This window comes from Macaca fascicularis, chromosome 6, assembly GCF_037993035.2.
Source record: "Macaca fascicularis isolate 582-1 chromosome 6, T2T-MFA8v1.1".
Lineage (NCBI taxonomy): Eukaryota > Metazoa > Chordata > Mammalia > Primates > Cercopithecidae > Macaca > Macaca fascicularis.
In genome coordinates this window covers 116,251,233-116,274,389 of record NC_088380.1, presented here as the reverse complement: position 1 = coordinate 116,274,389, position 23,157 = coordinate 116,251,233, and the positions used below count along the sequence as shown (strand labels likewise).

The 23,157-nt window shown below is 35.8% G+C and overlaps 1 protein-coding gene across 5 annotated transcripts in view; it reads right to left on the bottom strand.

Moving 5' to 3' along the window:
* MAN2A1 (mannosidase alpha class 2A member 1) overlaps window positions 1-23,157 on the bottom strand; it is a 175,565-nt gene that overhangs the window by 52,591 nt on the left and 99,817 nt on the right. Inside the window, exon 13 of one of the 5 annotated variants that reach the window (XR_012414002.1) lies at window positions 12,583-12,706. The exons of the other annotated variants lie outside the window; for them this stretch is intronic. The gene's annotated coding sequence lies outside the window, so the exon portion shown is untranslated. The remainder of the gene's footprint in view (window positions 1-12,582; window positions 12,707-23,157) is intronic. 5 annotated transcript variants of the gene reach the window in all.

Sequence of the window (23,157 nt, the reverse complement as noted above, 5' to 3'; positions counted from 1 at the left end):
GTAACTTGAAGCGAATCCACTTGTAATAGGGCCCCCAATTTTTATAGTAAGTAATGGTGAAAAAGAAATTGATTGGGATTAGGTAGAAAAAGGAAAATGCAAACTATTAAAATAAGTTTAGGCAATATTTGCAACTACGTGTAACTTTTGGTATGAACAAAAACAAAAATGAACTGAAATTTGGGACACAATTTTTCCAATATTTTATACCAGCATATTATGACATCCTTCACATAACATTTAATTTTTACATGATGGTTTTATTAATAAACTGTATTTGAAAAAAAATATTTCAGGACTTTATTTTTTCCTAAAATCCTCTCCCAGTTCTGATATTCAAATAATTCTCCGTTGAGGTACCCAACAGCCTTGATTTTCTTACTAGCATAACTCTACCAGATTCTCATTCTTTCATGGCTTCGCCTGTGAGTAGAGACATTCTAGACCACCAACATCGCAGACTTCATGAAATCTGCATCCTCTGCAAAGTTTATAATTTTATAATTTATAATCAATTTGCATCATATTGTCTTCAAATAAATCAAAGAATATTTCAAAGAGTGGACTCTTTGAAATAATGGTGGACAAATGGTGGACTAATAATATAACTCACTGATTCACTAGTGCATATTTTCATGATCTGAAATATTTGTGTTTTCCTATACAATTCTGTAACTGCAGGAATACACTGAATAGTTGGATAACAACCACCTCTCCCCCAATACGTTGTAGCTATAGATGGTAGCACCAAGCTTACCAGTATTCTTCCATCCTGCATATGTGTTCTATATATTTTTGCTTTAACTGCATTACAAAGTGTTCATTAAGAAATAAAATGAATACTTACAGGGGCCAAAACTAAAAGGAAAAAAGACAACAGGAAAAATGAAGGAAAAGAAAGAGGATATAACACAAAATCCGTGACACCAGACTTATAAATTGTTCATCAGAAGCAATTATGTTAAAGCAACATTCTGAGATACCAAAGGTGATGATGACATTAAGAATGTCTCTAATTCCTATTAGGCTTATAGTATGTGTCAGGATAACAAGACCTAATTTGTTATTACTTTTGTTCACTGAGATTCCATATGTATACAAGAGATGAACAGATGAAACCACACAGTCACAAACATATTTACAAAGAGTACTGAACCCTCCTAGTACTCAGATAAAATCCCGTTTTACGCACAGAAGCAATTCTCAAGGAGAGGGAGGGTGATGCCCTATTGAGGGGTATGCTCAACAGACTTACCTCAGAGATTTTTCAACCTATTTGCAGCCACCCACAGCCCTCCTACCAGAGATTACATTTCCCCTGACTGTTCCCCATTCACAAACACACCTGGCAAACTGCAACTGCCAGGATTCATTATTACTAACGGGACTGTCCTATATTTCTAAGGTGCACTGGGGAAGAAAAATAGTGGTGGATCACTCATTCTCTGCACCAAAGATGTTCAAACCAGACCTCCCGAAATGAGTGATTTACTACTGAAACCCATGTTCCCAGAGGCTTATGGAGCTAGTATTTAAAGAACTTGAGAAAATGGTGGCCTGAAACCTTTGGCCAATCTCCTAATTCTGTAGCAGCCCTGACATATACCTAAGCACACTAAGCCTAGAATCCCTACTGGCATGTTCTCTGGGTGCTCCACTACAGCCAAAGGTCATGAAGGCTGTGATACTATAATGTGTGCCCAAACAATAAATTAGATAATAAGCATCCAGAACACTAATTCCTTCTATGAAAAAAAAGTACTCATACTTAATGCAAACAATAATTTTAACCATATATTTGGTTTTGTACCCTATTAAATCACTTTTTATAATAAGCTGTGAACTAGGTTCTATTTTGTTTCATTTTAGTAGCTAATTAGTATATGACCATAATGATGTTTCTACTGTACTGAATGATTATGTAATTATCATACCAGGAATCTATTCAAAAACTAAATGTGTAGAGTATATAATGAGTATAATGCTGCACTAAGAAAATTATTTTCAACAGAGATTCACAGCATGTTTTTTATGTGCATCACAGTACAAATTTATCTGACACACAAACTCCTATCTATGTACATTTTAAGTAGAGTACAGAGAAAGGATGATCATATATAGATATTTCCTTTAGAAATAAGTACACCATCATAAATTAACTTAATTTTCATTGTCATCACATTTGGTAGTCCAACATTTGTTATATGGCCAACATCCCCAAACATGAGTGCTTTCAGGCCCTCCAGTTGTGAATGAAACCAACAGGTTTCAGTATCATATCATAATATCATACTCGCTTACTGAAAATTAACAATATTTGATCCATATTAACGAAAGAATTATGTTTATATCTTCAGAATGGGGAGGGTTAATTTCAATTTTAGCTGGAAGCTCAGTGCTTTTTTTCTCTTCTCAATTTCCACCACATCAGCATTAGCTTCTTACATATCATCTGTCACCAAGTCACGTCCAGCCTCCTAGTTCTCATTGTGACATTGGCCCTCATAATTCAGGGTTATGAGCAATTATCTCAGTTCTCCATATACAAGGAATAACTCTCACCTCATGAAGAAAAAGCACTCATATGTTACCTGCCAATCAAATTAGAGGGCAGAAGATAATCTACTTTCACTGGAGAAAAAGGAATGGAGAAAAATGAAAGAACACCTGTATGCTCATATCAAACTGGGAATCACTTTATGGAAGAATCCCAGTGTAAATGTGGCTGTCCTTGAAGATTCTACTGAGGATGAGTATACTAAAAATTCCTTCACTCCTTTCACAGAAGCAATTCATAGCATGTTTAAAAAGACAACTATGGAATACTGAGTTTTCTCTTTGAAGTAAATCTAATCAGTGCTCACTAAAATGTGAACAACACACTAGGACCACACAGGCTTCCTTCTAGGACTGGCTGCACTACAAAGTGGAAGGAACATGCCCCTTGGTCAGATGGACCTTGGAATTATCATTCAGAGAGCATCCTGCATGCCTGGGCTGGTCCTCAAGCCTGCATGGGCAACCCGTGAGGTGCAATCTTTCATCCTTCTCACTGGACATACAAGGAAACTGAGGTTCAACAAGAGCAGGAATGTTGCCAAGATTGGCCCAGCTAAAAAGTGCCACAATAGGGCTTAGAATGCAATTTTACCCCCATACCCATCTTCTTAACTACTTCACTCACAGGCCAGGCATATAAGGATCTTTGTGACAGTTGTGACAGCTGAAGTTTCCTGTGCAAACTCCCTTAGTTCCAAATTCACATGTGAAGAACTTTCTCCTCAGCAATGCCAGTATCCCTAGAGAGTCTCACTCCTCAGGAAGCTCAGATAAGCAATAAGCTATTTACATTTCATGTATATTGTATTTGTGAAAGAAAATTTATATACTGGAACACCAGAATAGAAAAAAACTTGCAATATATACTAAGGAGTTCATTTTATGACCTCACTGCATGAAGTAAGCAAAAACAATATTTGAGGAAGCATTTTAAAAGCCACATACATATTTTTATGATTGTGTAGGAAGATTAAAAAAATATGTATTGTTTCAAGTTCTTTGTAAGTGCACTTTAAAACCAGTTAAGCAAACACCAAAAGGCATAAGAATATTAACTGTTATTTCATGTGCTTACCATAGGTACCTAGCACAGAATAATGTTCAATAGTTAATGAATGATCAGTGCAGAAAAATGCCACTAGGATAATTTATTACTTGTAAATAGTATCTACTAATGTGGGGCTTTATAGTTTTATCAGAGCAGTTTCATTTTGATTATTTTAATTCCTTAAAAAGTGCTTTTCAATTCTTCAAAAATGTAAATTATAAAATTAATCCCTTTGTAAAGATGGGGAAAATGGCACATTCAAGATTACAGAGAAAGTTAAGAACAAAGCAAAAACTAGAGCTCATTTTGTCTGACTCTTAATGAATGACAACATATTAAAAAATAATTTCAAACAAGAATGCATTCATCTTCTCTAAGTAGCCTCATTACTGGAATATAACCTAAAGAAAAATATTAAGCTTTATACAGTATTCTGAATATGGAAACATATGAATTTACATGTTAACAAAAGTTGCAAAATCTAGATCTGAAGTTCTTTTGATATATTCCATTTTGTTTTCTAGGTTTAAAATATAATGCTTACCATATTAGCAGGAAAAAATTCAAGACATTAAAAACTAAGAGTGTCTTTTTGAGTTATACTAGATCTTCAATCACAATTGTGTGATTCCTGGGCTTTTGAGTCAGACACTCCTGAGTCAGACACATTCAAACCCCCCACCATGTCACTTAGAGTTTCAGAGGCTTTGGATAAGTTATTTCTCTTCCCCAAGACTTAATATCCTCATCTATAAAATCGAGACACAAGATTATTGTTAATGTTGAATTATAAACTGTTTAGAAAACCACCTAGCTCAGACCAAGCACAAAAAAGAATCTCAATAACAATTCACTTCTCTCCTTCTCCTTACAAGACCCTCATGGTATCGTGACCAAGGACCCTGGTACATCATCACACTGGGTAGTACAGTGAACGATTTAACAAACCCAGTTCAATGAGCTTGCATAAATCCTTTTTTTGTGTAAGGCATGCATAAATCTAAATAAAGGAAATTAACATGTGATAATACAGATATCCTGAAACAAGAGTTCTGATAACATGGTAGTGGTGAGAATACACATTCAAAGTAACAATATGGCTTATGGCTAAGTTAAAAAGCAAGCAAAGAAAGGAGAGAAAGATGCTGTATGGTATGTGTAGTTACAAACTTATGAATGTGAACACATAATCCCAGTCAACAAAGTACCTACAGTCTAGGAGGGGGAGGCACAGAAACACACTGGTAAGTTCAATATAACAGGGTAGGCAATAAGACAAAGGTATGTATAGCATGTCATGGGATGCATACACAAACATGCAGACACACACAGACACAGACACACACACACACACACACACACACACACACACACACACACACACGGCAGTTAGGAAGATTAAGAATTACCAGGAGACCAATCAAAATAGAAAATTAATTTTATACAAAATGAGAAGAATATATAATATATGCAGAAAATGAAAAAAAAGTCATTTAGTAGAACATAAAAATGAATGAAGAGATATCTCTTCCTAAACAAGAAAACTAAAATAATGCAAAAGCACGACTCTCCCAAAATTAATTCATAAGTCTTATGCAGTGCCAACCAAAATCCCATGGAATTCCATTTCTTCAAAGAAAGGTGAGGGAAGGAAAATGATCATGAGCTGGGCAAAACAGTTCTATAATATATATACATCCTTAATAATAGATGAGCAAGACAAATGGTTACATAGATACATTAAAACAATATGCCAACACTGATTCCAGATAAACGTAAATTTTCAAACATAAAAAAGATACAAAATTAGTAGAAAAAATAAATATATAATCTGTGGTACAAAAGGTCTTTCCAGCCATAACTGAAAAATACAATGAAGTAAAAGGCTGACAGATTTGGTAACAAAAACCTAAAAATTTTTCTATCGTAAAAATAAGATTAAAGAACAAAAACTAAAAAAAAAATAAATAAATTAGTAAAACTTGTAAAGTGCTCTTACAAATCAACAGAAATATAAACACTCAAATGAAAAAAAAGGTGAGCATTTTACTTTTGTCAAATTGAAGTTGAGAAATAAATGATGTTTCCACTTCCAGGGGAAATGGAGTAGCTGTCAACAAATGAGAGCTCTCACTTCTACTAGCCAACGAGAAAAGCCAGATAAAAACAGTAATAATCATTTGCCTAAGGGCAACAGAAAACTGCTGAGGAGAGGAAAAAACTTCAGAAAAATGACCAGCCTTCGGCAGTCATTTTCACTCTGGGGCATGCCAGTTCTCAGCAAGGGAGAGGCTGTGAGTTCCATGCAAAACCTAGTGAAAAGTCTGGAAGAAATCACTGGGGAACAGAGGTCAAAAGAGCATTTTGTGGAGATTTTGGGAGGCTTCAGGTACACAGTTGATTTTTTCATTACGACAAGTGCCAAATACTGAGGCTGTGCAGAAAGGGAAGCTTCAAACCTAAACAGAAAGCTTCTGAAAAGTAGAGCAGAGACATCTCATGACATTCCAGAACCCACCAGGGGATAGGGCCTACAGAATATAAGCAGGCTGTTAGTTGAAAACTTACTTAGAAAGCCAGGTGAACAACAGGTTGAATAAATCAGTCTCAATTTAACACAGTCCTTGATTGGAACAATATCTATCTAGAAGAAGAAATTTTCTAGAAGTCTCTCTAAATTTTATGCACAATTGTCTAGTACTCAATATGAAATTAAGAGGCATCACCAAAGACAGAGCCACATGACTAAACACCAAGAAAAAAAAGAAACTAGAACCATACATGACCCAGATATTGAAGTTAGCAGACATGACTTTAAAATCATAATTAGTATGTCCAAGGAAAGAGAAAAACATGAATAGAAGACAAGATAGAGAATTTTACCATAGAAATGAACATATTACAAAATAATCAAATGAAATTCTAAAGGATAAATATTTAAAGTTAAAAATTCCACAGATGTCTTTAACAACAGCAGAATAAATATATTTAACTCAGCAAAAGAGAAGTCAATAAAAAATATACAAACTGAAGTGGTGAAAAAAATGCAGAAAAGAATGTTAGGGACACAGGCAACTCAGTGAAAAGATCTAATATGTGAAATAGGATATGTGTAGATGGAAATAAAAGAGAAAATAGCACAACAGAATTATCTCAATAGCTGAGAATTTTCCAAAACTAAAGAAAGGGACTAACCCACACATACAAAAAATACTCTGTGATTCCCAAATGAAGCAAATACACCTGGTGTGTCATGTTAAATCCACCATGAAAAGGCAAAATCTGAGACGCAGTCAGTAAAAATAAGATTACACTGTTCAAAGAAACAACAATAAGATCATCAGCTGACATGCCAAAAGAATTAAGGAAGCCAGGATAAAATGGAATTACATATTTGAAGTGGTGAGGAAACAAAAAAATACTGCCAGCCTAAAAATCTATATCCAGCAAAAATTTCCTTAGAAAGTGATAAAGATGCCTTCAGAGAAATAAAAACCGTGTATGGGTTACCAGCAAACTTGTACTGGAAGAAGTATTAAGTCTTCAGGCAGAAAGAAAATAATCACAGAGTGAAACATGAGATTGCAGGGAAAAATGAAGAGCACAAAGAGAGGTAAATATATAAGAAAATATAAATGATAACATAAAACAACACAAAAGTAATAATTTGAATTAGATTATAAGTCACCTATGCTTCTCTATGTAAATACTGAAAGAATATTAAAATCATCTTATAAAAGAAGGCAAGAAAGAAGAGAAAAATAACTTGACTTACCAAAATATTAGCAATACCTATTGTTAGGTGGTAGCATTATAATTATTTTTCATACTTTATACATTTCTTCTATCTAGCATTTATAATTTTATAATCAGAAAACACTATAACTTAAAAATAGTCTGTCTTTTAATCCAATGATTCCTACTATTAGAAATTTAGTGTAAGGAGGCCAGGTGTGATGGCTCATGTCTGTAATTGCAGCACATTGGGAGGCCAAGGCAGGCAGATCACCTGAGGTACAGAGTTTGAGACCAGCCTGGCAAACATGGCGAAATCCTGTCTCTACTAAAAATAAAAAAGTTAGCTGGCATGGTGGCGCGTGCCTGTAGTCCCAGGTACTCAGGAGGCTGAGGCACAAGAATCACTTGAACCCGGGAGGTGGAGGTTACAGTGAGCTGAGATTGCATCACTGCACTCCAGCCTAGGTGACAGGGTGAGACTCTGTCTCAAAAAAAATAAATAAATTAGTGTAAGGAGAAAAACAGAAATACAGTAAACAAAAAATATTTTAACTATTTCCACAGCTAAACAATGTAAATATCTAAACAATACTATCCCAAACATATTAGCTAATCAATATAATATTAAATTGAGGGAACACATTAACGATTAAAAGTATACTTATGAATTAGAATATTAATACTCATTAGATATAAAGATTTTTTAAATAAAATCTTGCATTATTAAATACAAAAGAATATTCTGAATTACATACAAATAATAATCAGTGAAATATAAAAATATATAAAATTCTAAAAAGAAACTGTTATTAATAGTTACCTCCTCTAGGTTCTAGGGTTATCAGTGAATATGCTAGAAATCCTTTTAGTAGCTTTGGGTATAAACACTATTCTACAAGAAGTTACATGTTTATTAGAAAAATTCAGAACAATAACATCAAAAACAAAGAAATTTTTTAAAGGGCAAAGGAAGCAGGCAAATCCTTTCTAGTTATAAAGCCACAGATATACAGGAAATAATGTTATTTTCAAGATATATAGGCCACTACCACTAGAAGCTACACAGTAAAGTGAACCTCTAAAATGCAATTATATGAAGTTAGAAAAGGAGATAAAACTCAAGTCATAGTGGTGAGTGGGTTGTCTTTTAGTCATTACAAGGAGCTTGGAGCTTTTTGTGAAGTTGATGGAAAAGGTTTAACATGGTTAAATTTTCCTTTTTAACACCTACTTCTAGTTGCCAGGTGGAGAAAGAATTTAAGAGGTGAAGGCTCAAAGCAGGAAGACGAAGTAGATAGCTTAAAGTTGATAGCCTAGGCAGGAAAGGTGAAAACAGACAGATCAATTTTTCCACTGGAAATTTAAAAATCAGATTTCCAGGTAAGATAGGGAGCATAATGACCCCAAGATGTCCATGTCCTAATTCCAAAACCTATGAATGCTACCTTATACGGCAGAAAACACTTTGCAGATGTGATTAAATTACAGCTCATGGTATGGGAAGCTCATTCTAGGCTTCTAGGTGGGCCCAATGTATTTACAACGGTCCTTATTAGAGGGATGATCCAACAGAGAAGAAGACTATGTGACAACAAAAGCAAGTGGATGGGATGTACAAGGAAAGGGCCACAGGCCAAGGAATGCAGGTCATCTCTAGAAAAGGCAAAGGCTAAGAAATGATTCTCCCCTCAGAGACGCCAGAAGGAAACAGCCCTACCAATATTTTGTTAATCCAGTGAAAATGATCTTGAACTTCTGACCCCAAAAACTATAAGATAATACATTTGTGTGTTTTTTACTAGCATTAAGTTTGTTGGTAATTTATTATAGCAGCAACAGGAAACTAATACACCAGGTTACACTATTCGTGTTGAAAATGAGGACTAACTTCCAGTTTCATACCACCAAGGATATATAAAAGAAAATCCTGAGTCCTGGAAAACAGAAGGGAGGTGAGCAAAGAGTAACAAGCAAGAAGAGCTTGGGGTCCTTGGAACTGGGACCAAGCAAAGATTAAATGAAGTGGGTCTAGCCCTTTGCCCTCTCTCCTGTATTCCAAGGGAAAATTTTTAAATGACGGTTTCTGGAAGCTACTAGCTGGTTAAGTAACAAATATGGCCTGCTCTAACAAGAAAAAAAAAATTCAACACTAAGGTACAGAACACTCTCTCAGCAATAAAAATTAGAATTTTACTTGGATACAGTAGTACATAAATGCTACCCAACCTTCCTAACACACGAAAGTTTATTTCACACCTTTCTCTGTATTTAGGAGAAATCATTCTTAAAATCATGGACAAAAATATTATGAACCTATCATCCTATGGAGAGCCATTTGTCCAAGGAAAAGATTCAAAAGGAAAGTAAACAAGCATGTTGCATGATCAAATGCAAATATAAAGTTGTCTTTCAAAAAACAGTATGACCGCAGTACCTAAAATTGCTGTTGGCAACTAAGCGATTTCTGCAAATACCTTATTCTCCTCAAATGCAAGAATTCCACAAAATATTACTAATAAATTCTTAGTTTCTAAACTAAGAATGGCAAGGAAAATATGATATTATTAAGTAAATATTCTAGAAAGCTATATGTTAGAAAATACTACTTGGCGGCCAGGAGCGGTAGCTCACGCCTGCAATCCCAGGACTTTGGGAGGCTGAGGCGGGTGGATCACGAGGTCAGGAGATTGAGACCATCCTGGCTAACACGGTGAAACCCCGTCTCTAGTAAAAATACAAAAAATTAGCCGGGTGTGGTGGCGGGTGCCTGTAGTCCCAGCTACTCAGGAAGCTGAGGCAGGAGAATGACGTCAACCCAGGAGGTGGAGTTTGCAGTGAGCCGACATCGCGCCACTGCACTCCAGCCAGGGCAACAGAGCAAGACTCTGTCTCAAAAAAAAAAAAAAAAAAAAAAGAAAATGGGCAGATGGGCAGAGAGTTATATTTGTCTATAATACTAATAGACAAAGCAGTAAGTCAAATATAAAATTGTATTAAATGAATATTTTTGCTATCTTTAAGTAAATGACTTAGGTACTGGCAGAGTTTTTCTGATGTTATGGTAATTATAGCAACTATGATGATAGTAATACCAACAGCTAGCACTTAATTAGCCTTAAAACAGTGCTGAGCAAACAGTTACAAGTCTATTTTACAGAAGCATAGAATGGTTCTGTATCCCACTCATGGTTATGTAGCCATTGAAATGGTATAGCCAGGATTCAAACTGAATCAGTCAGGCAGTCAGAGGCAGGGAAGGTGACCTGCTGTCTCCCTCCAGTGGGTAAGGCAGTCAGGGTGCATGTGCCAGAAGCACTGATGCAGCAACTGGAGCATTCAGAATCCCACTACCCTCCCGCTGTCTCTCTGAACACAGTCTTATCAGACTGCTCTATATTCACCCCAGCAGAGAACCTTCACTCCAAAGCCTCCCCACCTGCAGTGGCAAGACAGGGGTAAAGGATGTTTCCTGGAGGTGAGGATTAGGCTACTTCCCCTGGTTGCTATGATGAAAACACAAGCGGTTCTTTCACTACTCAGTTCTGAATTTCTGTAAGAGGTGGTAAAAAGAAAATTTGCTACATAATAGTCTTCATTTTGGAATACTGGAGATATTTTGGAAGACAGATTCTTTATCTTATGTACCAGTTACTGGAAACACTTGGTTATTGTTCAGAGTAGTTTCTTCCTCAAAACTTCCTTTCCTGGTGTTTATCCAAATGAATGCTTTATAAATGATTAATACTTAGACCAAAAAACCCAATGTTAACTGGATGTGACCTCGGGGATTACCTATTTAACACTCCCGCCAACTATAGAAAGCAAATGAAACTGAAGTTCCAAAAATATGAGCTGGTTAGTGACAAAGATGGAGCTAGAATCAGTCCCCTAACTCTCAACGCAAGGCTCCCTTCACAACACTGTGCTCCAGAAATTCCAGGCATCTGACAGGGAGATCTGCCTAGAGCTCAATGACATAGAAATAACAGAGTTGGTATCAATATCCACAGAATTTGTAGTTGCAAATGCAACTCAAAACTACAAATGATAATGTTAACCCTGAAAAGTAGAACTACAAATTTCAGGGACTTCTCACAATGCAAAAAGCACTTCTAAGACCATAAATATAACCGAAGCAGAATAAATATGTGGATTTATAATTTTTATAAAGATCGAAAAATTTTACAACTATTTCCAGTACACAACAGAAAATAGTAAAGTCAACAAAAGAATAAACATTCCAAGTATTCTAAAACTTTTGATATTAAAGCAACAAAAAGAAACAAACACAAATTGTATCTAATTTGGCTGACCCCAAGAGTCTTGTCACCAATTAAGTTGCTTTCACTCTGAGAGAGTTTTGCCTAAAACAAAAATACCATCTGTTTTACCTAAAACATTAAGATGTTCTATTTCCTTGTCAATTCAGAAATCACATCTGTAGCCATTTTCTGAAAAAACAGCAAAAGACATTATATTTATGGGTGACTGCATAAGGAATGATGTTCAATCAAAATATAATTTTCATCTACTGGAAGAAAATTTCATTTCTCCAACGAATATAACTCTGTAACTTTGGAAGAACACATAGTACATAAACAACCTAATTTTCACAAATAAAAAAGATCTTACAAAGTTAACACAGTAAAATAAGACTGTTTTGTTGTTTAGGACAGAAATGGCAAAGATGTTTGTATTCACTTTCTGTATCTGTGTTGACAAATGAAATCTATCCTGTGTGAGGTTTCCAGGTGAATAGAGGAGGAAACAACAAATTTTTACTAGGGCTACATCTCTTCCCATTAGTAAGCCATCATATAACTGGTAAAAAATATGAAAACAATAAAACACAAACCACTTTCTACTTTCGAAGTATTTTTAGAAACAATATTGGTCCTAGGAAAGACTCCCTACTATACAACCCAATGAACCGATTAAAGGTACAAAACACTAGAGAAAACATCACTCACGGTGAACGCAAACACAATGTCACAAGGGATAAAAGAACACATTTCAAATAAAAACACACAAGCCAACCAACTACCTGTAATATTTTGAGTATAGACTAAGTACCTATGACAAATCTGAAACCCAGATATGTTTCAGTTTGAAAAGTAACCCGATTTCACACACAATTGTCTTGCCTAAAAAAAATAAAAAATAAAAATAAAGTGCTACTCTCTGAATAAGGATGAAATAAATAAGTCCAAAGGCTCTACTTAAAATGTTTCTTTTACCACAAAGTTGTGAAGTGTTCTGAAGTCCAAGATGGGCTTGAAGCCCTCCCTGACTTTTTCAGGATCAGGATACCTTCACTAAAATCCTTTTCCTTGTTCCTCTTGTTGTGCACGCTTTATTAATCTGCATTTAGAAGGAAAAAAAATCTAGTTCAGAAGAGTGGAAGACTTTGAAATATGCCACATCACTTTAGTTTATGTTCTGAACTGCTTTGGGTTAATAATTAGCTTTATGTTACTATTTTAGAAGACATGATGGCCACCGGGAGGAAAAGAAATGGAAAGTGGACAGAGAACTAAGTTTGCAAGAAACTGAAAACAATAAGCTACTGAAGGAATCTCACGTAACCATCAATTACTCCCACTCCAATAGAAATCATTTTTAAAAAATCACTCGTACTCCAGATATTTAGTTTAACATTTTCATAGTACTTTATACAACTTCAAATGTTGGTGCTACAGCAATAGCAAAACAGAATCATTCAAAATTTATATTATCTAGTAAACACACCAAAACTAACGCCAGCTATTCTTTGATACCACCTCATCTTCTTTTCAAAGTTTTTCTTCAGTTACATAGTTATGTATTTCCAAATATCTTAACTAGAAATTATTATAATCCTTTATCCATTATATGTGGTACTTCCCATGCCAATTCTGCCTTCATATTTTAATATACCAAAATATCTCATCATAATTCTATATATATGAGCACCTGTTTTTCCTCCCCATCTTCTGCATTTTCCTGATTATGGTCCTTGATGGATGAAGATGTTATTTATAAGAAACAAGCAAAATAACTTTAATCTTACCACACAAAAAACACACAATTAAAACACACTTTGTAAACTGAATTCATTGTATAATAATCTGACAATAAACTAGAACCATGCAATTAGTTAATTAAGAAAGTCCAACTTAAAATATAAATAAAAAATCAATTAAAACATAGACTAACCAGGCAATTTAGCAGGTGGTCTCTGAACATTAAGCTACTCTACCCTTATTTTTCAAGAAATAAAAATAAAAAATAGAACTTTAAATGCAATCTATCTGTTTAATCACTTTCACAAATAAAATCTAAAAGAATTTTGTACCTAAAAACAAAATCACAGCAGACTAAAGTATAAGGGCCTGGTAAGGAAGATTCTTTTACAGTTCATGTGAAATTGAAGAAAACAATGATTTAAAATCCTATGCTGTTAAAGCACTAAGGCAAAATCCCACACTGTATATCACTTAAAAATCAATGTGTGAGGCCGGGCGCGGTGGCTCAAGCCTGTAATCCCAGCACTTTGGGAGGCCGAGGCGGGTGGATCACGAGGCCAGGAGATCGAGACCATCCTGGCTAACATGGTGAAACCCCGTCTCTACTAAAAAATACAAAAAAACTAGCCGGGCGAGGTGGCGGGCGCCTGTAGTCCCAGCTACTCGGGAGGCTGAAGCAGGAGAATGGCGTGAACCCGGGGGGTCGGAGCTCGCAGTGAGCGGAGATCGCGCCACTGCACTCCAGCCTGGGCGACAGAGCAAGACTGCGTCTCAAAAAAAAACAAAAAAAAAAATCAATGTGTGAGACTGGTAATAGCCTAATGACAAACATTTTTCTTCAAACTTCTAAATGACAGTAAAAATATGTATTTAATTATATTGTATTAGGTAGCCTATCATAAACTTTAAACTGCCTGATGCAAGAATTGTAAAAAGCATTATTTTAGGAGATGCAAGAATAGAATGACAAATTTTTTGAAAAAATTAATTCTGACGACGAGGGAAGCTTGAAGTATAATTAGGAAGCTACAACGCTCAGTAAAGTCAAGGAATGAATTCTTGCAAAGAAAAAAAAAGTCAACACCTAAACACCTACATGTTTAGAGAATGTGGTACAAAAGAGTGAAGAGCACTGCTCAGCTAGCAAAGATTTCTTGAGAGACAGACATTTTTTAACAGATTTTTGAAATGATGGGAATCAGAACAAAGAAAAGCTGAGGCACCCAAGCATGGATGATAGTAACAATCAATGCCATTTAGAAGAGTCAAAATGGTTTCTGCTATAATGCATCTTTTTAGGAAGCTTACTAATTATTTTAAGCAATTTCATAATTCTCCCAATCTAATACTCTACATATCTACAATCTCTAAACTGTGAAATCCAAAAAGCTCTGAAAAAATCAAAAGCTTTTTTATAACTCATTTGGTGGTAAATCTAAACAGAACTGACATGAAGCTTTATGGAATCTTTATTTATCCCATTTGATCAGAACATTCAGAAATTTCAAAGGAGACTCTGCAATAATATGCCACACATGCACAGTACTTTCCTAAAATTAAAAAGAATTCTGAACCCTCACATACATCTACCCTTGAAGATTTCAGGTAAGGCACTGAGGGTTTGTCTTATGGGTAGTCTACACAGCACAGTATAAGTTACAGGTCACTTAGAAAAGAGACCTTGCCTGTGTAGGTTCTGAGCAAGAAAGAATCAAGAAGAAATGAAAGAGGCAACAAAATATGAACACATACCAGTACAGTGCTGCCCAAGACAGAAATACAAAGTAAATCTGTCATTGAATGAATGAATGTATGCATCAAAGAATAAGGAACTATATTTTAACATAGGCCCACACAGTCCTACAAAGAAATAGGAAATGTTTAAGAATAAATATTCTATTTTCTTAATATTTAAATACCCCAAATCCCAACTGGATATATATGCTCTTATTTTATGAGCTTTTATCTCTTTAAATTTTTAATTTTGCAGCATCTAATTATGTTTTGGTTTTAGAATATGCAGAAAATTTTTCAGTTTCATTGTGTTTGCTATGATTTTCCTACCTAACTGCTAAGTCTTGAGAACACGTTTTAAAGAAATATCTAACCACCATTACTGATTTATTCAGTATAGACCTGTTCCTAGAGTGTTCAGAACACAACTCCAGTCCCTGAGCTGAAGTGACCAAGGAAGAGTAGCTGATAGAAAATCTGGTAGCTGCTCTTTGATCTAGTTAATGAATCTAATTTGCAGATGCTGCTCCTTCCTACCCAACAACCATTATCACTTTCTCCTTTACTGATAAAAAGCCAATTTTATTTAGGATGGCAACAGTCATAGCTTAAAAAACAAAATCAAAATGAACAACAACAAAAAACTGTTTCACCATGCTAGATGCAGACATGTGGCCTAGTTCTGAACAATGACATGTAATTAGAATTCCAGTATGTGGAAATTCTGAGAAAGTTACTGAGTCCTCAGTTTATCCCAACTGCCATGACCTTCATCCTTTGCTCATCATCCCTCTTTCTGGATGAAACACAGATATAATGTATGTAGAAGCAGGAACAATCCTGAGTTTACAAGAACAAGAGCCACAGACTAACAGTGGCAGAGCTAACAGGTAAAAGCAGCCTGGACCTTTGATGACACCATGGAACGTATCATGAGCCCTAGACTACCTACCTTGAAACTTGTCCATAATAATAATAAAAGGCTTTCTTCAGAAACCATTGTAATAAGGTTTCTGTTGTATGCAGTTCAGTGCAATACAAAATCAAACACTATACATGTAAGAAGTCATATTGGGTAACAAAGGAAAGACAACAAGTACAAAAAACTTCACCTTTAAAGAAGAAAATGATTAATGCAAGATGATTCTAAATCAAAACTTTTCCCATAAGGGTTAATCACTATGGATAAATTATTTAATTGCCTAATGATTACATGACTTTTTCTCAGAATTTTCACCCTCTCCACCTCCAATTTTTAGTTATTAGTTTAGCAAATAACTCCTATGTACCAAGCACTTCTTCCATATTTCACTCAACCATTCATAACTTCAAACAACTCATCTTCATTTTCTCCAAAAAACTTGAAAACACAGATTTCATAAAAACTTAAGCTAAAATCCCAGAACTTACCAGCCCTATGTTCTCTTTAGTACAAAAAGAAATGCTAATTTAGGCATCTTCAAAAAATCTTTCTATATAACTCATAAATGTAGAATATTTGACCAATTCATTATTACTGATAAACATTTAAGTCTTTTAAAATATTTGTTCACATGATAAACAAAGCTGAAATGCATGTCCTTGTCCAAAGTTCTCTCCACCTCCATATATGATTTTCTGTGCATGACAGATTCCCTCCAGTGCAATTCCTAGCTCAAATGCTACTGGCAGTAGGTCACTTTCCTTAAAGATTTGATAGGCACCATTTTGGAATGATGAACAAGACCAACCCATATCTGCAAGAGGTTTATAGTAAGTCTCTTCAGAGGACTATTACGCAGGCAGTTACTGGGTAAACACACAGTCCCATGGAGGCATATGAGACCACCACCTAGCTTCAAGGATCTCAACGAAGTTTCCAGAAGATGTAACATTTAAGCTGAGTCCAAAAAGACAATCAGAAATGTATCAGGCAAATGGTGTATGTGTGCATGTGCATGTCTGTGTGTGTACACTCGGGTGCATCTGGAGGTGAAGTCCAAGGTGGTTTTTTTTTTTTTTTTTGGAGACAGAGCCTCATTCTGTTGCCCTGGCTGGTGTACTGGTGCAATCTTGACTCACTGTAACCTCCGCCTCCCTGTTCAAGCGATTCTCTTCCTCAGTCTCCCAAGTAGCTGGGATTACAGGTACATGCTACCACACCCAGCTAATTTTTGTATTTTCTGTAGAGATGGGGTTTCGCCATGTTGGCCAAGCTGGTCTCAAACTCCCGACCTCAGGGGAGCCACCCACCTCAGCCTCCCAAAGTGCTGGGATTATAAGCATGAGTCACCACACCTGGCCAATATCGGAGATTTTTTGTTGTGGTTTGGTTCTTTTGCTTTTGTTTTCTTTGTTTTTTTTTTGTTTTTTTTGTTTTTTGTTTTTTGTTTTTGAGACGGAGTTTTGCTCTTATTGCCCAGGCTGGAGTGCAATGGTGTGATCTTGGCTCACCACAACCTCCACCTCATGGGTTCAAGTGATTCTCCTGCCTTAGCCTCCCAAGTAGCTGGGATTACAGGCATGTGCCACCATGCCCGACTAATTTTGTATTTTTAGTAGAGATGGGGTTTCTCCATGTTGGTCAGGCTGGTCTCAAACTCCTGACCTCAGGTGATCTGCCCACCTCGGCCTCCCAAAGTGCTGGGATTACAGGCGAGTCACTGCGCCCGACCTCGTTTTTTTTTACCCCCAGGCAGTAAAGATGTAGAGGTAATACAACAAAAAATGGAGTGTCCAAGAATTGATAGTTTTCTGAATTGTTGTGCTCTGAAGAGAGTCATTGTAGGGCTGGAGCACATAGTGCAGACTGAGGTAATGCAAGAGATGATGCGAGAGAGATAAAAATGCAGGCACACAAGCCACGTTAAAGAGTCTAGAGTTTATCCTTAGGAAAAAAGAAGGGTTTTGAGCTAAGTTACAACATCATTGCTAATATTAGTTAAGTGCCTGCTAAGCACTAGGTCCCATACTATGAAGTTCATACACATAACCATATTTAACCCCTCCAACAAATATGTGAGGCAGGCACATCTGTCACAGGGTTATTACCTGTCACCCAGGGGAGTCTGAAGCAGGGTAGTAGCACTGAAGATGAAGAGAAGTGGACAAATTTGAGACACATTTGAAAAATAGAATGAGGCTGGGCACGGTGGCTCACACCTGTAATCCCAGCACTTTGGGAGGCTGAGGTGGGTGAATCACGAGGTCAGGAGATCGAGACCACCCTGGCTAACACGGTGAAACCCAGTCTCTACTAAAAAAAAAAAGAAAAAAAAAAAATTAGCCAGGCATGGTGGTGGGCACCTCTAGTCCCAGCTACTTGGGAGGCTGAGGCAGGAGAATGGCATGAACCTGGGAGGCAGAGCTTGCAGTGAGCTGAGATAGTGCCACTGCACTCCAGCCTGGGCGACAGAGCAAGACTCTGTCAAAAAAAAAAAAAAACACAGAATGAAAAGGTCTACCATGTGTTTGGATACTAGTTGAAAGTGAAAAGATGAAGATGATCAGGGTAGCCCCATAATTTATTGTGCAAACTAATGCACTTTTGAGAGTGAAAGAGGCCAATAGTGAAAAAACTGTCATATCTGGTCACTCTAAAATTGAAAGAGCTTGGGATCACATAACAGGTTCAAGCAGGGAAGAGGAGTTCCATTTTAAACACGGTGAAGTGGAGCTGCTAATGGGCCATCCCAAGAGAGCTATCCACTTGACCTGTGGGTCTAGAACTTAGAAGACTTGTCTCAGCAGAGACAGATATTTGAAGAGTTAACAGTACACTGATAGTAAGTGAAGGCAATGGAATAGGAAATATCACTCTCACCAGAAGTTGGTATTTTTTCTCTTCTTGATGAAAAACTATTATTTAGGATCTCTTATATGCTCCTGCCTCTCCACCTCTTTCAGGCATTAACATAACCTGAAGCCACAGATCCACGGTGCTGTTAAATTCTATCAAAACTAAATGGACATTTCTACCTTTAGTATGACAATAAAATTGACAATAATGATCTAGATTTCACTATGTCTAACTGCTTTCAATGCCTTTTTAATTCTTTATTTTTAATTGTTAATTCTAATTCATCTATCAGTCGGCTGAATTGACTCATCAAGAAATTTTTAAAATTTTTTTAAAAATATGGGAAGTGTGCCTGTGGTATGTTTTGTAAGTGTTTTCATATCTGAAAATGTCTCTCTACTACCTTCACATATGAGAGAAAACTGTGAGTATAAAATTATTTCAAAACTTTATAGTCTTCCTAAGTCAGTCTAGCATTTCTTCTATACTATACAATATCGTCTTTCTGCCTGGGCACTTTTTTAATATGTCCTTTTTCCTTTTAATTGAACTAAGTTACCATGGTGTACTCGGGGTGGCTCTTTTTTCATTTTTATTACCCAGCACTCATCCCTCTTCATCTATAAAGGGAGGCCTTTTCAGCTCAGAAAACTTTTCATCAATTATAGCTTTGATCATTGCCTCTGCTGTAATTTTTTCCTAAAGTTTTTTAATTCTTTTGTTGGAATCTTGTCCTCCATACCTATCATCATCTTTCTTCTCATTGTTGGCATTTGTCTTCCTTTTGTCTACATTCTTAAAAAAGTATCTCATGGACTTTTTTTTCCACATCTATACCTTCTTTCAGTGTCAGCTGTACTCTTCAGCATCACTAGTGAAGATGGTCTGTTATTGCCCCTCCAACAATCTCTCCTTATCTCACTCCTCCCCTCTTTCAAATATTTTCATTTTCATTTCTTTGTCATCTTTTTGTTTCAGTGTTTCACCTTGTTTCATATTCCTCAGAGATTATAACTCAAAACTTTTTGAGAATTCCAGGTCCTCTTTTTTAAAAAAATTTTCATCTAATCTATGTAATAAATCATTTTAATAAGATACTCTTCTGAGTCATCATGCTGCACCCTATTTTTTAATCAGTCTGTACAGCTTTTTCACAGCTCTCCTATGATAACCTTTCAATCACTTATCCTCAAAGAAGTAGACATTCACCTAGACTCTGTGTTTACTAAAACTACCCTTGGTCCTTTTTATTTTGATATTAGCTGAAGTCCTTCTCTTACGTAGAGTTAGTTTATTTGACAAATATTTGTTGAACACCTACTTTGTGCCAGGTATTTGTCAGGGGATGCAAAAGCAAACAAAATCTCTGCCCTGATCGAGCTGCTATTCTAGCAAGGGAGGCAGACAATAAGGAATAAATGACATGGCCAGTTTGTTAATAATGCCATGAAGGATGTAAAGAGGATTCAGTGATGGAGAAAAAGAGTGAATAATAGGCTCGCATGCATAGATCCAGCCTGACTGCAAGTTTCCAAAAGGTTAATATCCAAGGTGGCTGTGCCTGATTGGTATTTAGTCTTCTATACCGGCTCTGATACTGAACAAGGGGAAGGCTTCTTTCTTCAACAAAGAATATCACAGTATTCTTCTGGCCCATGCCACCACCAACAGCAATTTCCTTGAGCACTTTCCTAGCTCAATGATCTATCCTAAGTTCCCTTGTTCCTGCTTATTTATTTCTGGCAGATTTAGTCTCCAAACTGATTGCAAAATATGGACACAGTGGAAGCCCTTTCATCAACGTGATCAAGGCTGGCAATAGATCTATTAACAGAAAGAGTTAAAGTTGACCTGAAAATAAAAGTTAAAGTAGAAAATCATTATGATATATATGTGTTATTCTTAATATTTTACTTTACCATGTAATATATATGTGTATCATATTCAAAATATACAAATCCTTTGCTTTGACTATGGAACCAGTAATTGGAGTTGTCATATTCTCTGCATAACCAAACATGTGATAATCTTCTGTGGTCCCAAGCTTAGGTTTCTCTAAAGTATAGCAAGAACTTAAACTCAAAAATATTAAGAAAATCTGAATGCAGGCTGCTTCTACATTATTATGATTTCTTCCCAAATCTTTTGCAATCATCTCACCAATATTTGTCAGTGACTCACCTTTGCTGAATACTTCCAAAGTCCTCAACTTCATAAAAAAGGGTTTTTACATAATTCATCAGCATAATAAAATGGTTTATGAGAAAAAAATAACAAGAACAACTTGTTTAGGAATAAATAACTGATTCATGATAATCACACAACTGAAAGACTGGAGGGAGGGAAGTGCATTGGCCTGCTAGCTAACAGCCTGTTAGCTACAAGGCCACATTGCCATGGGCACTGAAAAGGAATGAAAAGAATCAGTTGATCTAGTTGGTCAATTAAATGAAGATTGGTCAACAGAGACCTTAGTCAGGGAGGAATAAGAAAAACAAAACAAAAGCTACATAACTTGCTAATAGCCTCAAAAGTAGCACTCTTCCAATAGAAAAATATTTGTTCACTTTCTAGTTAATATAATCCCAGAATTTCAAAGCCTTGGGGATAGACATTATGAAAAGGAAAAGGAATCATTCTCCATACTTGCTTTAAAAGACATGCAGGTTGCTTTTATTTCAAACTGCTTATCATTAATCAGCAAGTAATTGCATTTTTCAGACCAGTTCTATCAGCTTTGTAGTTCGTGGACATCTTAGATTGTGGCAATACATTGACTGTCAAGCCAAGGTTTTGGTATTCCTACAATTGTTCATCATCTTCTACATTTCATATGAGCTTTAATGGGAAACTGAGAGTCAGTCTCATGGTCTCTAGTCAGCCATCATGTAAATTGGAAGTGTCAACTATTTTTTTAATATAACAGATGTTATTTCATTTCAGTCAATGTGAGGTTGAAACAGTATTTCAGGAATTAATACTCATCATTCCCAATGTCATAAAAATAAATAGAAATGCTAAGAGTGGAGGGAACTGGAACAAAGGTGGAGCCTTTTCTCCTCATTTCCTACCCAAGAGACCTTTATATTTTCTTGAAAAATTAGGCAAAATGTAATCCCGTGATGATTGAATTAGAATGGCAAACACCAAATAAGATTATTTTGTATTGCTACTGAGCCCTGACTGCTCCAACACTAGTACCAACCACTAGTCAATGCAAACTATTTTCAACATAAAATTAACTTATGTAGCATCTTGCAGGTACCTTGAATTCCTTAAGAAACTTTTGGTTATTTACATAATACAATATATTCTATTCAGTCTTCTGGATAAAGCATCCTTTCTGAAAACACCCCAGCAGACTACAGACAAGATGAAAAGTGCTTCTGGATAATCAGGGAACTAGCCAACCTATACCTTGAAAAAATCAAAGTTAACACATAACAGAGACAGAACATAGGTGAAACCATACAAATATCTTTTACAAGCAATTTTATATTTAAATAGAAAAGCATCCTAGAGGAGAGTTTATAAACTCATCCTTCAGATCCAATAAAATTCATAAATACACTGTGCTATTAATGCCCAGATATACCTAAACTAGACTGGAATACAGAATAGCTTAGTTTTTATGTGTTTAAAAGTCTCTAGGACCATCAGTTACCAATTCCCTCATCAAAAGAAAAGTTCAAAGCAGCTTTATTTAAAAGGTAAAGATATCTCAGCTTTTCTCAAAATAATAGAAGCTGGAGAGGGTCCAGCATGTCAAATCCTATATTCTATTATTGACTTGAATTATTTTAGGATAATTAAAAAATATAGCCAACCATTTTCAAGAAAGAAAACCTTTAATCTGACATTTTATACTCATTATTCTGTTAACTAATAGAAAGACATTTCTATATACTAGTTTTCTAGTACATGTCAAAATTCAAGCTTAAACCATCATAATCCATGAGCTATTAAGGACAGTTCCTGGATTAATTATCGTGGTTAACACTCTTCCATCTCCTCCACAGTTGAGCACAAAATACACTCCCTCTGTACACTGACAGCTCTTTCACCAGATTCACTTCTCAGACTAGAGCTGCCTTTTCAAGTCATGATCTCACTTCTGCCCTTAAGCTCCAAATGCCTCTATCAAATAATGCTGCCACAATCTGAGTGGTTAGAATTCTATTTTCCTAGAAATTCCATTTCCAAACAATAAAAATAAGGTTGTGAGCTTGGCTTCTTCATTTAAAACTTATGTGTAAACAACTGGTTAGAGATATTAGATATTTTCTAAGACACAT